The following is a 16,179-nucleotide window of genomic DNA, read 5'->3' on the forward strand; positions in this document are numbered from 1 at the left end:
CAAGAAGACCTCTGATTACTCCAAAATTTGCTCCAAGCATTTTACAGAAGACAGTTTTGATTGGGAGAAGTTCATAGCTAAAAAAAGCTTGTTAGAAAGTCGCCAAAGAAGCGGAAAAGTAATGAAAATTCAATGTGCCTAGTACGAGTAATATGCAGGTAACAAAACACAGTTAGTTTTCTGTTGTAATCCAGCTTAAACTGTTTTTTCATAAATGAATTTGATTCTAGTCTGTCGTAAGGAAAATATCTCAAAATGCAGATGTAAAAACTCGTGATCATGTTTCTCTTAACACAAAACCACAAAACTTTGTTTTATGTTTTCATGTTGATTGACGTGAAACTGATGCTTGTCACTAATTTTACTGTTAACATATTTTGCAGTTGCCAAAAACAAAGAAATACTATCTTGGAGATTTTGGTTCTGATGGTATGAAGTCCCCTGCCCATAAGCTACTGAAGCTTTGAAAATAGCTAACCGCAGGATAAGCTAATAATAGCTAAATTACAATATTGGGCAGAAAAGAAAAGAAGAAAGGCAGTCGAGATAAAAGTCAGTTCTCTTCAAGAAATGCTGGAAATCATGAGGAGAAAGTCTTCAATCTCTGATGCTGCTTCTAATATGTTAGAGGTATGGTTGCATTTTTCATGAGGTTATTCTATATAGACCTACAGTCAATTTTCTAAGTTGAACTCTGATGACTCAAATATCTGCTTGAGTTTAACTTTTCTTCCTTTAAGCTGAAGTTTTTGGTTTGAAATGAATTAAATTCATTATCAGAGTGAAGAATTTAGGTACTGCATATATTGAAGACATTTTTTTTTTTTTTATTTCCTACTTTCCTTCTCTAGTTTTGTAAATAAACTAACCAATGACAATCAATTTGGTTAACAGTGCTTGCAAATCTTTTGTGGCATGTATGGTCATGTCAGTAGTTTTTTAGCTCAGTTGTGAGTAATGCACAAATGCCAGAACACATCTTGATTGTGTGTAGACTTTTCTTGAAAATGTCAAAGAAGTAAAGTTTCAGATTTGAAAAAAAAAAAAAAATTATTAGCCTAATGAAATGGAAAGAAATCCAAATCTCAAAAGTTCGTACGTTAAATTTTTTTCCTGAATATTATTTTTACAGACTTTGTAAAACATGGTAATTATTCGTGCAAGACTGCAAAAATGAATGAAAAGAGAGGCAATTAAAAATTGCTGAAATAACTATAGAAATTTATACTAGTATTGAAGGTATATGTGCAATTAATTTTTTTGTTTATCATTTATATTTTATGTATGTCCACGATAATTTTTTTTTCGATATTCTCATTTCTGTGCTCAGACGGCAAAATGTCACTTTTTCAAAATTTCATGAGGGCAAATTTGTAAACAATATTTTGTAAAAATGTGATACTGTGGCTTTTTGACTTATTGCAATTTTCTTTCGTTGGTTCCTCATAAACCGAAAGATAGACAAAATTTTGTCACCTTCCAAAATTTTGATGAACGAGACTCCAGAATACGAACAAATCAATTTTTTGGGAAAATTGACTTGTGGCATTTTGCTATTTGATTGCATACAACATATACCTACAACTGTATATGTTGTATACACATAGAAAGTGTAATAGAAAACATATACACATAGAAAATAGTGCCATATAAAAATTTTCAAAACCACTTCCTGAAATGTTGAAAATAAGCATCTGCTTCTTGTTGAAAATAAACCGCTTCTTTATTAGGTACTTGTTTTTTCTGATAGTCGTTTAACCTTTCTTATAGTTTTCATTGCCTGGTCCAGCAGCAGAACTTACGAAAGCTCAAAAATGGAAAAATATCCACAAGAGTTTGGAGCCTTTGCCTTAGCATTAGTTTTATTTAAGCAAGGCAAGTTCATGAGGAAGACATTCAAAAAATGCTTGTCACACCCTTCGGCAATGCAAAAGTGGTATCAGATGGCCAACCTGATGAATGAATGTTTGAAATCTGTTCAAGAGACTGGTGTGGAAGTAGTCTCTATGACTACTGATGGCACCAGCTGCAATTTTGCAACAACCAAAAAATATGGAGCCATAATATGGAACATGAAACCATATTTCAAGCATTTATTTATTCGCAGCATTGTTTCATACATCATATTTATTCCCCTCGTGTTTATGCATCGTATTCCCAGCATAGTGTTTATACATCATGTTTATTTGCGTCTTATTAACATCGTGTTTATACATCAATTATTTTCATCATATATCATCGAAACTATTGAATAAACAATTTGATGTTTGTTTGACTTTTGAAAATTTTTGAGTTGAATTTTTAACGGACGATTATTTGTGAAATAAAAGTTGGTGCCACATGCACACAATATCTAATAAAGTGTTTTTCACTGTGTTTGCTTTATTAAATCTCTTGAGGTTTTATATTTCATAAGTGTTCAAAGTTAACTTTATCTGTGAAGGTTTTAATTCAACTTCCCATTCAACTTTTTAACCAATACAAACTAATTAACAATATCCACTTAAAATAATTTAACATTGTGATTGGGGGAAATATCATGTGTAACAAAAAAAGGAAAAAATATTTTCAAGACAAAAACATTATTGTAAATTAGGATAAGATTTTAACTTCTGAAAAATTATTTCTTTCAGACATTCTGAATTTTCATCAATTTGTTCTAGAATTCTTTCATTAAATCCAAAATATTTTTCAGTTAATTCCGAAATTATTTTTTCATTAATTCTAGAATTAATCGTCTTTCATAGTTTTCATCCATTTTCTGAAGATACTCGGAATACCACGACAAAAAGCTCCACGGACAAAATGTCAAAGTGTGCGATTACGAACTCGCCAAATTACGAAGCGCGTAAGATAACCGCTAATCATGGCAGCTTTGCTGATATAAGTCACGTGGTATACTCTGTGCACCTGTTCGGAAGAGCGCGTGAATGGGCTTTCGCCCTCCACTTATATTTCTTCTCGATGATCCAGATGCACATGTTTTGGTGTGGCGTCAGAACCGGGGGGTGCTGCTGCTGCTTGAGCACCAGTGTTTTGCAGTAAACAAACAATAAATGAAATAATGAAATTCTGCATTGATGGAATACAGGTATTCTGCAATTGATGGATGCAGACACATGTTTCAGTCGAATAAATGAATGCCTGCAAAGATGTTTTAAGGAAAATTTGTCTCCTTGTTCATGACTGATACCGGCAGACATTGGCGTACGCAAGGGGGGAAGCCAAGATAATAGTGCTATTTTGCAGGGAAAAAATTAAACTTCCCCCCCCCCCCCAACCTCGAGAAAATTCAGCGTACGCCTATGCCAGCAGATATTCGGCAGACTTCGGGAAGGGCTCCGCAGTCACTCGAAGAAAGTAAAATAAATCAGTAAATTTGATAAATACATAAAAGGGACGAACCTACGGAGCTCCGTCATAGAAATTATATACAAAAAAGAGCTGCGCGAGTAGATAAAGGTTAAAGGTTAAGATCCGCTGCTTTAGACATCAAGGCAAGTCCTCTGAGAGTTTTTGGACCTTCTTTCATTTGAAGCAGGTAGGTAAGCAATAGTTCCACTTATACAATATCAAGTGGTTCTCAAGTGTTTGCCAACCACGGTTCCCTTGTGCATGGCCCCTCCAGGATGTGGAGGCCATGAGATTGTGAGGGCGCAAAAGATGCCAGCCCGTAGAATGGTATTTTTTTCCTGGGGGGCCGCAACCTGACATTCATGGGCCCCTTTATAATGAATTTATAGCATAAAAAACAAAACAATGATGAGAATCGTCTCGGGCCCAGGACTGGAGCCCTGTCAGCCCCACCCTTGGGGGGCCCTGGTCCTAGCCATCGTTTCTCCTCCGCCTTTTAGAAGTGCTGAAAGAAATCAATTTAGAGCACGGAACAGGCACGCATCAATGTTACAAAGTCACAGTGACACCCACTAGGAACCTCAACGTTCACTTTTAGAACCACTGATATCTAAATTTGTTTATGTAAAAAATCTTCGTTACATTAATGTATATTAATATATATCAAAAGACTATATTGGGCAGGGGCAGCTCGCTAACAGGGTTTCAGCCCGGAGTCACGGGACTATTTTCATTTCTTGTTTTACACATTGAAAATTAACTATAGAAGGGCACATAAAATGTTTAGTCTGAGGCTCTGCTGCTGGATGAGGGAGACCATAGAGAGGATACAGGAAATATCTTCCGAAAAAACTTGCGATACTAACCTTAAAAATTAGCATTTTAAGATGAAAGAATTTATTTAAAATATCATATATGGGTATTTTCTCTATATACCAATATGATATTTTAATTACATTTTCTTAAATATTTTCAATTTTTTCAGTTATCTATTTCTGATCACATGGAGGTCCGGTCTTTGTTGCTTGCTGCGCACGCTTCTGGAGCCATGGTTCCATTTGGAGCAATATTTTTGTTTGGAAATCAAACAGTGCCGAGTATAGCCACGGTTCCTACCTGAAAGTGAAAAGGGGTGTGCCACGAGATCGGCCAAGACAGGGTGCCGCTGTATACAGTATTTCCAAGGTAGAATTGGCGGCTCGGGGGGGGGGGGAAGTAACAAAACAAATTTTCCTTCTCGGTAGGAGCCCTGTTGGCCCCCCATTAGTTAGGGGTATGATTTTTAGATCCCTAGTTTAAAGGTAGTCCTGTGCATGATCACGTGGGCTCGAACTTTTTTTATTTCGGTTCTTCCGAAGGATTTCAGGAGGGTCAGTGATCTTGGATAAGGAAACGATTCACTTTTTATTCTTTTATTATATACCGAATATTGTTAACGGGTGGTGCATTAATTTTATAGTTAACGGGCAGTACTTTCAACATTGTTTCATTTCACCGACTTACAAAGGTCTTGGTTACCCTTCTGCAACATTGATTCTAATCATCCCACTAATGTAAACATCCCAAAATGCCGTTATCGAATTTTATTCATAATCTTACGAATTTTGTGCTCCATAGATATCATTGCGCTGTGAAACTAAGTCAATAACCACAGGCCCGTGTAAATGACAAGTCCAAGGAAACAAAGATAAAATAGTTAATTAAACTTTAATAAGTAGACTATCTCTAAATTATGACAACACATATGAATGTACATTTAAAAGTTAGGATACTGCATTACATTATACGAGTAACATGGAGAGTGAATGTTAAATATTTGGTTTATATTTCGGAAGAGTGACTTACCCCAAATCCGGTGAAGATCACCTTCACTCTTTCATGAGTGCCCATCTCACACTTATCTTGTGGACTTCCACAACCTCTCTGACTCTGTCTATCTCTCTCTCTCTCTCTCTTCAAAAACTTCATATAAGAAAAGACGATTTTGAGACCATTGATATTCCTCTTTCTTTTTTTCCGAAGTTCTTTCCCCCCAACGCTAAAAATGCTATTAAACGATCAGTGAAGTTTGCCGACAACCAGCTGTAGAAGCTTGTGAGAAGATTTTGGTTGTCCGATTTTGCCAATGGCCAATTCTTTATTTTGATTTTATGTTATTAGCATGGTTGTGCCTACAGCAACGGCGTTGCACTAATTGCCTTAGTCGTCGTCTTTTTTTTTTAAATGTTAGATAGCGAGTAAAAGTACAGTACTACCTATGTTTAGCATGGCCATTGCTGGCCAGAATGATTGCCAACATAGCGACATTGCACCTTTCGCAGCTCCCCACAATAGTCTAACAAAGAATCGCTTCAAAGCACCGAACCGGCACACATCAATATCGACGGCTCAGCGCGGTGCCCGTAGTAGCCGAGAAACATTGGTGTAAATCATAGTTACCCAACCTTTTTTTGTCCCATCGCCCCCTTCTTCAGAAATCTTTTTCTCCCATCGCCCCCCAACGGTATATAACCCATAGGATCCTATGTTATACCCGTAGCTTCCACCGCCCCCTTGGAACATTGCATCGCCCCCAAGGGGGCGTTAACGCCCACGTTGGGAATCACTGGTGTGATTCAAGCATTGAAGATGAGCTAGTGAAGATGAAGCATTCTATATTTGGATTTTCCAACAGACGAATTCACTAGATAGTGGTAAGATTCATATAATTTGTTGATAAACGAAACTGTTATCAGCGATATGTTTGTAGATTTTTCATACAGAAACTGTTTCTCATAGGATCTTGTTTCGAAACTTAACGGCAGAGTGTTATTTTTCTTAGTTACCGGACTTGAATCGATAGATATTTACAGTTGAAACTGTGCTCGATTGTGTAAAAGAAGTTTTTCTTCGATGAAAATACATCAGGGGTGAGTTTGTGTATTTTAATATGCGTTATTAATCCTATTATTTGAAAAATAAGCGGTGCGTAAGCTGGATCCAATAAAGATTCACGAGAAAAGGTTATGCAAAAAAATTCTATATTGCATGTGAAATTAATTTTTCCCGACGATTTCCTTATATATATATATAGATACGTCCTCTCCACTTGTCAATACAAGATTCATCGAAAGACTGGTTATTGGTGGATATGAAGATTACAAGGAAGAAAATTCATCACTGCCGCCACGGGGACTTGAACCCCGGTCTCTCGCTTGCCGGGCGAGTGCTCTACCATCAAAGCTATGGAAGCAGATAGAATATTTCAACCTTGGAGCAACCTTGGGAACCAACCCCCCCCCCCCCCTCCGCCATTGGTTTCCGCGATGAGAAGCACTAATGGTACAACGTCGCTGAACAAAAATTTGACAAACAAAACATTTAACAAAAATTTGAAAATACTGCTACGTAAAATTCGGGAATTTAGCCTAAAATTTGTAAGTTTTTGAAAGAACGGCGATTTCAGCAAAATTCAGCAGAGTAAAATTGAGTGAGGGATGCATGCTGATTCTTTTTTTTCCCCCACAGCTAGAGTTTGTTCGTAAGAAACTGTTTTTTTTTTTACTTTTCTTTGTTTGAAACAACGTTGAAAGGTGTAGTAGATCAATCATTTGATTGATTGATGGAGACGTAATGCATTGTATGAATTTTAATGAATTCCTTTTTTTTTTTTTGCTAGCTTGTGTGTATATGAGGCGAAGGCAATACAGTGTATAAGGAATTGGTGTGAAGAGAGATTTATTTATTTATTTTTTTGCTTCCTTGGTTTCATTTACTTAACTTTTTTTATTGCAATAAAAAAAAGTTGTGTTCTATCATATTTCGATTAAAAGTGTCCACTGTTGATTAGTGTCTGATGGGATTTCGATTACAATTCTTACTATTTTTTTTTTTCTTCTGATTATCATCATCATGGGGTAATGATTTGGTATTGATGCACCAGCCTTCCCCTCTGTAAAAACACTTGTAACTTAATTCATCACGCACTCTCGGTTATTCGCAATGAGCTTATCTGAGGAGAAGGTTGCATGAGTACGCTCGAGATAACAACTCACTCTTATCATTCGATCCTCTTATCACCCACTTTTTTGACTATTTACAACTATCTCAGTTTAGCACCCCTCACTTCATGAATTCGTATCAGGGGTTGCATATTACGGATCTGTTGGTTTCACTTGATTATCACACACATTGGTATATGAATCAAAAAAGAGACGTAAGGATGGACAAACACTCGTGTGACTGACTAACTAATGCCTCTATTCTTAGCCACTTAGGGTTGAAATGTTAACTACGGCTACAATGGCGGCGTAACACACCCCCCCCCCAAATTAGTTGAAGTTTGATATTTTAGCATAATTCTATACAAGCGGAACTCGTCAGCTTGGCCTAATCTAAGTATATTTGATCGAGTGTCTAATAAACTGTAATCACCTTGTTTCTTTCGTTTGATTCCAGCTAGTGTATTTAGATTTTCCATCTCTGTTTCTACACTCTATGAGTAAGTAAATTTCTTCCTGTTTGCTGTGGCATGCGTGTCAGATGTTGAGTGTTATAGGTTAAGATCGCGAGAATTTATTGTTAAGGAATAAAGTTTTTCTAACTTGGAAACAGATGAGACATATCATAACATTTATAAGGCATCATTTAGTGTTCACGATTTAAGTGATGGAGAATTCTCCCAGGTTTCATGGGTGTATGGAAACATACGCAACCTTGGGTGGTACTTGGGTTTTAACTCGTACGAGATGGTTGTAGCAGACTTGGTCCGAATAAATGAAAATTATCATACGATTTTCGTGAAATTCGAAGAAAAAGCGAAAATTTTGCAACGACAATTCGGTCTTCCATCCTATATACTATTGGATTCCCCGATGAATGTTTCGAAAAGTCTGGTTTCATGTTCATATCACCCAAAGCAGCGGGGCCATTGTGCTTTAGCTAAAGTTTTAGCGTTCCGGGAGTGGTTAAAATGCAAGAACTAGATCTGGGGAAGAGTTTAAAATATTAAAAAATTGAAAAAACAAAAATGTTTGAAACAGAAAAAAAATTAATTAAAAAAAATGTGTGCTATATTGGTTTGTGGAGTGTAGAAGCAGAGATGTGAAGGGGAAAAAAGTCTATACAGTGATCTGAATGACGCACGGAAGAGGGATTTTCTTCACGCTGAGGTTCAACGTTGTGAAAATTTTCATTACCATTCTTCGCGAGGGTCTCTGAATATGTGATCGATACATAGTGTTCTCGCAGGTGTCGTGTGATATGCAACTACTTCACATATGCCAATTGAAGAATGGAGGTGAATAATTTTTTTCACGTCTGCTTGCGACTTTCTTATGAGAGGTTGAACTATTACAATTACGGATTTATGAAGATAGTGACATTTTCAAAAGACAGCAACTTTCTTATCAAAAATATACTTCGAATCAATTTCACTCTAATTGAAATTGTTGTATTCCACGTCACGATTTTCCGTACGTATTCATTTTTTATCCGCGTTACTTGTCATTGGGAGTTTAAACAGCGAGAGCGTGTCGGGATACTCACCTCAATTTGACAGCGATTTTCTTCTTCACATTTCAGCTGAATTTTTCTAGGCTTTTCTACAATATGCAGCATGAGTGTGATTTACTTAATGACTTCGCTCAGTTTGAAATGAGCATAGAATGAGAGCATAACATGAGATATGTGATACCTTGGAAGGGAATGCCCAGTCATCTATGAAAAGGTCTCCTGAGGAGGGAAATTCATTAACGAAGAAAAAAAAGGAAAATTGATATAGTTTTCAATTTATTCCGTTTTATCGATTCTTACTGTGAAATCAAACAATTGTTTTATATGGTTCTCCTGTTAATTTTGACTTTCTTTCTAACAACATTGTATTAGTCTTTAATTATAAAAAGTTCCGTCCTCTCTTGTCTTGAAAATTTAAAAGTGTATAAAAAGAATTATCGGTGGTGTCGGTTTTATCGGGTTGTGTTTAACCTGCATTTTAAATATGCGTGAAGAATGATGTACGCCCATCAAGCGGTTAAAATTATCCACCCGGTATATACCGAGGTAGAGAATTTAATTTTCTATATAGTCCCCCGTTATATAACTTCCAATTAGAAAATTGTTGCCCTGTCTTTCCTTAGAACGTTAAAAAAACTCCATGCGGTCAAGCACAATATTCGCTGAAATATTTGAATTCCAAACACATTGAAAATGAAATACACTGCTGGCCACCGTTAATGCAACACCCTGAAGGAAGCATGCAAATAATATGAATTTTACAACATGCATTAGCGGAGGTGAGATATGCAAATGATTGGAATTTCAGCGCAGACGCACATCACGCGCGCCTGTGGCGCCACTTCAAAGCGCTATTTAAGGCTTGGAGATTTCGACGATTTGAAGTACGGCAATTGTGTTTTTCTTGTGGTTTTTTCAAAAAAACGATCAATTATGCCTCGTAGAAAACAGCGATCATCTTTTGATCAAGTATCCGAGTTCGACAGAGGAAGGATAGTGGCCTACCGAGATTGTGGATTATCTTTCAGGGAAATCGGTAGTCGTGTTGGATGAAACCAAACAACTGTAATGCGGATATGTGATCGTTGGATGCAGGAGGGTACGACGGACCGACTTGTTCGATCGCATCCACCTCAGTGCACCACTTCACGTGATGACAGGCGTATTGTGCGTATGGCAGTGACGGATCGCTCAGCCACATCACGAACCATAGCACAGCACATTCAGTCTGTACCGCATCATCCAGTGTCTGCGCGTACCATTCGACGCCGTTTACAGCAGAGTGGTCTGTCCGCAAGACGTCCATTGCTTCGTCTACCCTTGACGCAGAACCACAGACGTCTCTGCCGCCAATGGTGCGATGAACTAAGGATGTGGACGGCACAATGGAATGAAATTGTCTTTACTGACGAGTCACGCTTCTGTCTGCAACACCACGATGGTCGGATTCGAGTCTGGAGACACCGTGGAGAGAGGATGCTGAACAGCTGCGTTATGCACCGCCACACTGGTCCTGCACCGGGTATTATGGTATGGGGCGGTATTGGATATCATTCTCGCACTCCTCTAGTACGCATTGCCGGTACTTTAAAAAGCCAGCGCTACATCTCCGAGGTGTTGGAGCCAGTTGTCCTTCCTTACCTTCAGGGCTTGCCCACAGCCATATTTCAACAGGATAATGCGCGACCACACGTGGCACGCATTGTCCAAAGGTTCTCCGTCAATCGCCAGATTGAATTGCTTCCCTGGCCAGCTCGCTCTCCGGATCTTTCGCCGGTAGAAAACATGTGGTCCATGGTTGCTCAACGATTGACTCAGATTACATCCCCAGCTGCCACACCAGATCAACTTTGGCAGAAGTGAAGAACTTTGGAGAACTTTGGCAACGCGTGGAAGCTGCTTGGTCTGCTGTACCCCAAGAACACATCCAAAGTCTCTTTGAATCAATGCCGAGGCGTGTGGCAGCGGTGATCTCCAACAATGGCGGCTACTCTGGCTACTGATTTTGGCAGGAACCACACTTCACAGAAGTCTATAAATTTAATCATTTGATGCTTGGTCAACATGTTATCTACAAAATAAATATTGTTGCGATATCTCTTGTCTTTCTTGGTGTTGCAATTTGGGTGGCCAGCAGTGTATTTGAAGAGACTATTACAAACTTTAGATGTGGGATAGTTAAAAATGAGGGCAAAGTTAGCTCTCTCTATTCCACGATCAACGAAGTGTTTTAGAAATTCATTTCTTTGCCGCGCCATGCGCGGCGTATCGTCGGCGAATCATCGCAAGTACAACATTCGTTGCTCGTCTCTCGCATATTAAATTTTTATTCAGTTCCGGTGCTTCAAATTCGGAAACATCGTGACCGTACCGGGGGAATTGGACCACTCGCGCGCGCTCATATTATTCTTTGTTCATGTTAAAAAGAAAATTGCTATGTGGAAAAGAGATGTTCATTTGCTCTGAGACAAGTAGACATTTAATTCCTGCATTGCAAACATTTCCTACCATTTCTGCAGTAGTGTTGCTATTATAAAAAAAATTATCCCTGAAATAGTCAGAAAAATAAACATGACCATTCGTAAAATAATAATTATATTTATTCATGAAAGTTACATGCGCGCACTCACTCACGGAAAAACCGAAATTACTCATGATAAATTATTTGCTGTGTAAATTACCTGCATTACAACACAAGCTTGATTTATATATTCAGCATGTTAATTTGAAGTTCATTTGTGTGAATATGAATATATCCTTTGTCAAGACTGGACTTGAAGACAAATTGCTTTTCAGAGAAGACTTGCAACACCAAATTATATTATTAACCCTTAAATGTGTGTAGCTTTGTAAAGGGTCCTTTAAACGTTCATTACTGCAGCCAGTTTGAAGATAAAAATACGGAATAACTTTGCACATAAGCTGAGAGCAGTATTATCATTGCTAAAGATCTACTTCTAATATATGATAGCCAACGTGTTCGTCAGACACATTCTTACATTGATGGTTGTTGCATGTAAACCGACGATTAAAGTGAAATTGGCGACCGTTAGTATAGTGTGATCACGGAAAGATGTCCTCTGACCTTGTATGGCCTTCGTGACCAAAATAGAGGGTTCATTCTTCAGTAGGGGAAAAAGCCCAAGTGTAGTGATTAGCTACCTAAAAAAAACTACTGATATTTAATGCAATTCATAATTGCAGTGCACGCTGTTTAATATGATAACATCAGGACTCTGATTTGTTTTCTGATAACAATAACCGATTGATAACTATATCCGAAAAATCGGTTGTAAGTACAATGACTTACAACCGATTCCATATTAGCGATATTATTCAATGTATTGTTTTTTTTTCTTTTTCTTCATTCAAAGAATCTAATTAACTTATTCAGAGTTTTCTTCGTTCAAATTACTTTCTTGGCTCTCTTTAGCTACTCTGTCACATTGCAAAATATTATTCAGTGCCATGGTCACTGAGAAACATTTCATCACTTACATTGCCGTTCAATTCGAGAGAGCAACATGTTTGACAACAAAATGGCCTTTCAACTTCACATTTCGTCTTCATACGGAACAGTAATTGTCTTTGAGCCAAACGTTTGTAATATATTCTGAAAATCACGCGGAAACGTGCATCAAGTTTGCGCTAGTCACCGAAACGTTTCCCTTATCAAAAGAACGCTTCTATAACCGAAATGACAGGTATTTTTCGACAGTATCAGGAAGATTACGACCTCAAACCAAGCTATTTGTACTTTTAACCCTTACACGGCAATGACGAAACATCTTTCCTAACTTGATGTCTTTTATTTCAGCAGTCATGAAATACATGTATCTCTCGTCTCCTTAAAACCTTCTTATTTCGGCAATGACGAGCCCAGCTACTACGTTGTCGCTGTTTTTACAGTCAAACCTAATTTCCATCCCTCTCCTTCAACCTGTCAGATCAAGTGGGTGGAGTCAGCTTCTATTCAAAGTTAAAACAAAATGATACAGGTGGTGTTTTTCGTTTTGCTTCTAGGTAAATAGTATGGGAATATGAGAAAAGTACAAATAACAGAAGATCGAGTATTTCTCTTTCTTGTTTCTATTATTATTATTCTCAGTGCTAAAGGAAAAACATATTCTTCTTGAAAACAGATAGCATTTTGCAGAGGATTTATTGATTTCCATTGTGGCAGTAATAAAGCGGATCAAGTAATTTTAAAAAAACTTAAAGGGTTTGTTAAAATAACAGCACAAGCTTTATCGCTAATGAGCAAATTTAGTCATTGAGGAGCCGAACCCATGTTGGATTTGGAAAAATCAAAAACCACACCTAATTAGTTAATTAATGAAATTGGGAAATGCAAGTAAATATGAGTTCGGAGGGATGGAATCGAAGATCGATCTTGTTTCGATGAGAACTATTCTTGTTCTTGGTTGTATAGGTATCTTCAAACTCAGCTACACGGGGGCCATAGCCAGAAATTTCTTTCCGAGGGGAGGGAAGGACAACTGTTTTTTCGGAGGGGTTAAAGTGATAAAACAGTTAACAATGCTATTCAATGATCTGAGGTGACTCAACGGTACATGTAGCCTATCCATAATGTACGTGTGGCGAACTCTTGCACCTGCTTCTCGCTTGCACCTGCCTAGTCCAGCAAGCGACAAAAGATACGGACACACACACACTCTTAAAACTGTCTAGAGACCAGTCGGTCACATGAACCAGCTCGTTATTATATATAAAAATGTTTAATATTCCTGTGAAATAAATTGTATTAAATTTCAACTTCAAAGTACGCTATCAAATATGCATCAGTGGTGACCCTTATAACTTTAAACTCATGCAACCTAAAAACAAGCTGAACTAACAAGCCATGTGTGCTTCAAAATTTTAACTTTGGATTATTCAAGTTCAAAATCTACCAAGCAAAATGCCGATCGCTAGCGGAACCGAGAAAATGTCTCATCATGAATTTTTGCATTTATTTCCTCTCTGGATTGAAAGCTAAAGAAGGTGACGAACTCTGCTCTGCCGAATACAAAGATACAAGAACGGAAGAACGTATACGAGGTTAGTGTGTTATATATTCGTTCTTTTCGCGAGCATCCGCACTCTATATTTTTCATAAACATGTCGGTAAATAACGCTGATCCTCCGCAAGTCAGTCGTGTCGCGGTACGAATCCCCCCTTTTTGGAAACAAAACATAAGATTATGGTTTTTTCAGGTCGAATCAGCTTTCGTTATGTCAGGCATCACACAAGACGAAACAAAATTCGCTAGTTTAGTTGCGTCGGTTGATTCAGACATGTGAGTGATTTACTCTATCGACCCCCTGACACAAACAAATACGAAGCTCTGAAAGAACGGCGCATAGCCGAGTTCGCTGACTCCGAAAGTCGGGAAATAAAAAAATTGCTCAGTGACCTACAATTAGGGGATAAAAAACCATCATTTTAACTGCGGCAAATGCGGGAATTGGCAAAAGATAAATTAAACGGTGATTTTTTTGAAAAATCTTTGGCTACAAAGACTACCGTCTGAAATTCAACTATCCTTTCGGCTTCGAGAGAGGAATTATCCCAATTAGCCATTATAGCTGACAAAATCCATGAGGTATCCGCAGAACATACGGTTTATTCAGTAAATTCGCCCGAATCAGAACTGACCGCTGTGTCGTCACCAAATTTGGTTTCCTTGCAAAAAAAAATCGAAAACTTAAGCTTGCAAGTAGAGCGACTGTCTAAATAAAGAAACGACCTCGCTTCAAAAATAAACGTCATTGGTCTTGCAACCGAAACCGCAGTGGTTCAGGCCACCGATTTCCTCATGCTAAGAATCCAAAAAATGGCCTCTGTAATTATCATGACCGTTTCGGTGCTTCTTCTTTCAAATGCAAACAACCGTGTTGTTTCTCTCAGGGAAACGAGTAGCGGCCACTGCCTGTACAGATACAGGTGGTGGCGAAAATAAGTGTTTGAGTATCAGCCATCGGTTAAAGGTATACGGCAGACAAACAAATTGTAGTTACTTGATTGATACAGGAAGTGATGTTTCGTGTATACCACCACGAAAAGGTGCTCATGGAGCCACCGATCTGGTACTTTTTGCAGCCAACCATTCCAAAATAAAAAGAAAAAGCACAACCCTTTTACACCTTTCCTTGGACTTGCGTAGATCATTCAAATGGAACTTTGTGATTGCTGAGGTATCTGTACCCATAATATAGGTGCTGATTTCCTACAATACTTTGGTCTATTAGTGGGCCTAAAAACTAAACGGCTCATAGATTCTACTACTAATCTCAGCATTGGAGGTGATTCCAAGCCTTGCTCTCAAGCCGCGGTGAGAAAACAATGAACGGATTTTCTCCACATCATGACCTCCCGAGAAAATATCCAGATATCACAAATCCGACAATCAATTTTAAGGAAGTTAAACATTCTACGGAGCATCATATCCAGACAACAGGACCACCTGTTCATTGCAAAGTCAGACGACTGCATCCTAAAACATTTGATTTAGTCAAAAAAGAATTTGAATACATGTTAGAAATGGGCATTTGTAGGCCATCAAAGAGCCCCTGGGCATCGCCCTTACACGTCGTGGATAAGCCAGCTGGTGGTATACGTCCGGTGGGTATATTTGCTTACCACATGAAAGAGGGTCACTATGCTCTGAAAAAATGACAAGAAATATTATTTTTAACCTTTTTCTTCCCGGTAAAAAAAAAAAATTGTGTGTGTGACGCCTAGATTTTTTTTTTTTTTGAGAATTGTTCAGCCTTAATCTACGGTACATCTCAACGAAAAATATGAAAAATCAGTTTTTTTCAAAGAGTCGACCACTTAATCTTATTCCTAACAGGTGAAGGTAATATGGCTAATGAGGTCCTCAACATACGGCACAGGGCCGCCGGAACATATCTGCTCGTGTTGCTAAAGCAATACCAATCATCTGAATGGTATTGCTGAGCAATACCAATCATACCAATCACCATTTGAAGATAGCTCAAATATTGCACTGAAAGCGCTTTTTTTTTAAATTAAAATTTTTGAAGACACACACACACATATCCGTGGGACACTTTCCTTGTAAGGAGTTGCATTGCTGTAGCTCTTTTTGTTTGCAAATCATTTCAGGTCCCAGTGACTTTCCCATACACCCTATATGTACATTGAGCATGAGAATAAAATAAGCATCATAAAATCTCAATACCGCAATGGTAGTCATAGCAATAGACTGGAGACATACATTTCATCGCTGATTTCAGATGGATCTCAATCCTTTAAGTGGCATTAACAAGATATCTCGCCTCCTTATTTTAGCATTGGCAAGCCCA

General features: G+C 38.0%; 1 long non-coding RNA gene across 1 annotated transcript; it reads left to right on the forward strand.

The window, feature by feature from the left end:
• The first annotated feature begins 8 nt into the window (after positions 1–8).
• LOC149086367 (uncharacterized) lies at positions 9–2,186 on the forward strand. Its single transcript, XR_016192555.1, has 3 exons — positions 9–158; positions 384–630; positions 1,771–2,186. It is a non-coding gene; the product is annotated as an uncharacterized LOC149086367 (long non-coding RNA).
• The last annotated feature ends 13,993 nt before the right edge of the window (positions 2,187–16,179 follow it).

The sequence above is a fragment of the Pholcus phalangioides genome, unplaced genomic scaffold, assembly GCF_987345545.1.
Source record: "Pholcus phalangioides strain wild (caught in Gottingen) unplaced genomic scaffold, Ppha-v1.0 ptg000004l_1, whole genome shotgun sequence".
In the NCBI taxonomy this organism is placed as follows: domain Eukaryota; kingdom Metazoa; phylum Arthropoda; class Arachnida; order Araneae; family Pholcidae; genus Pholcus; species Pholcus phalangioides.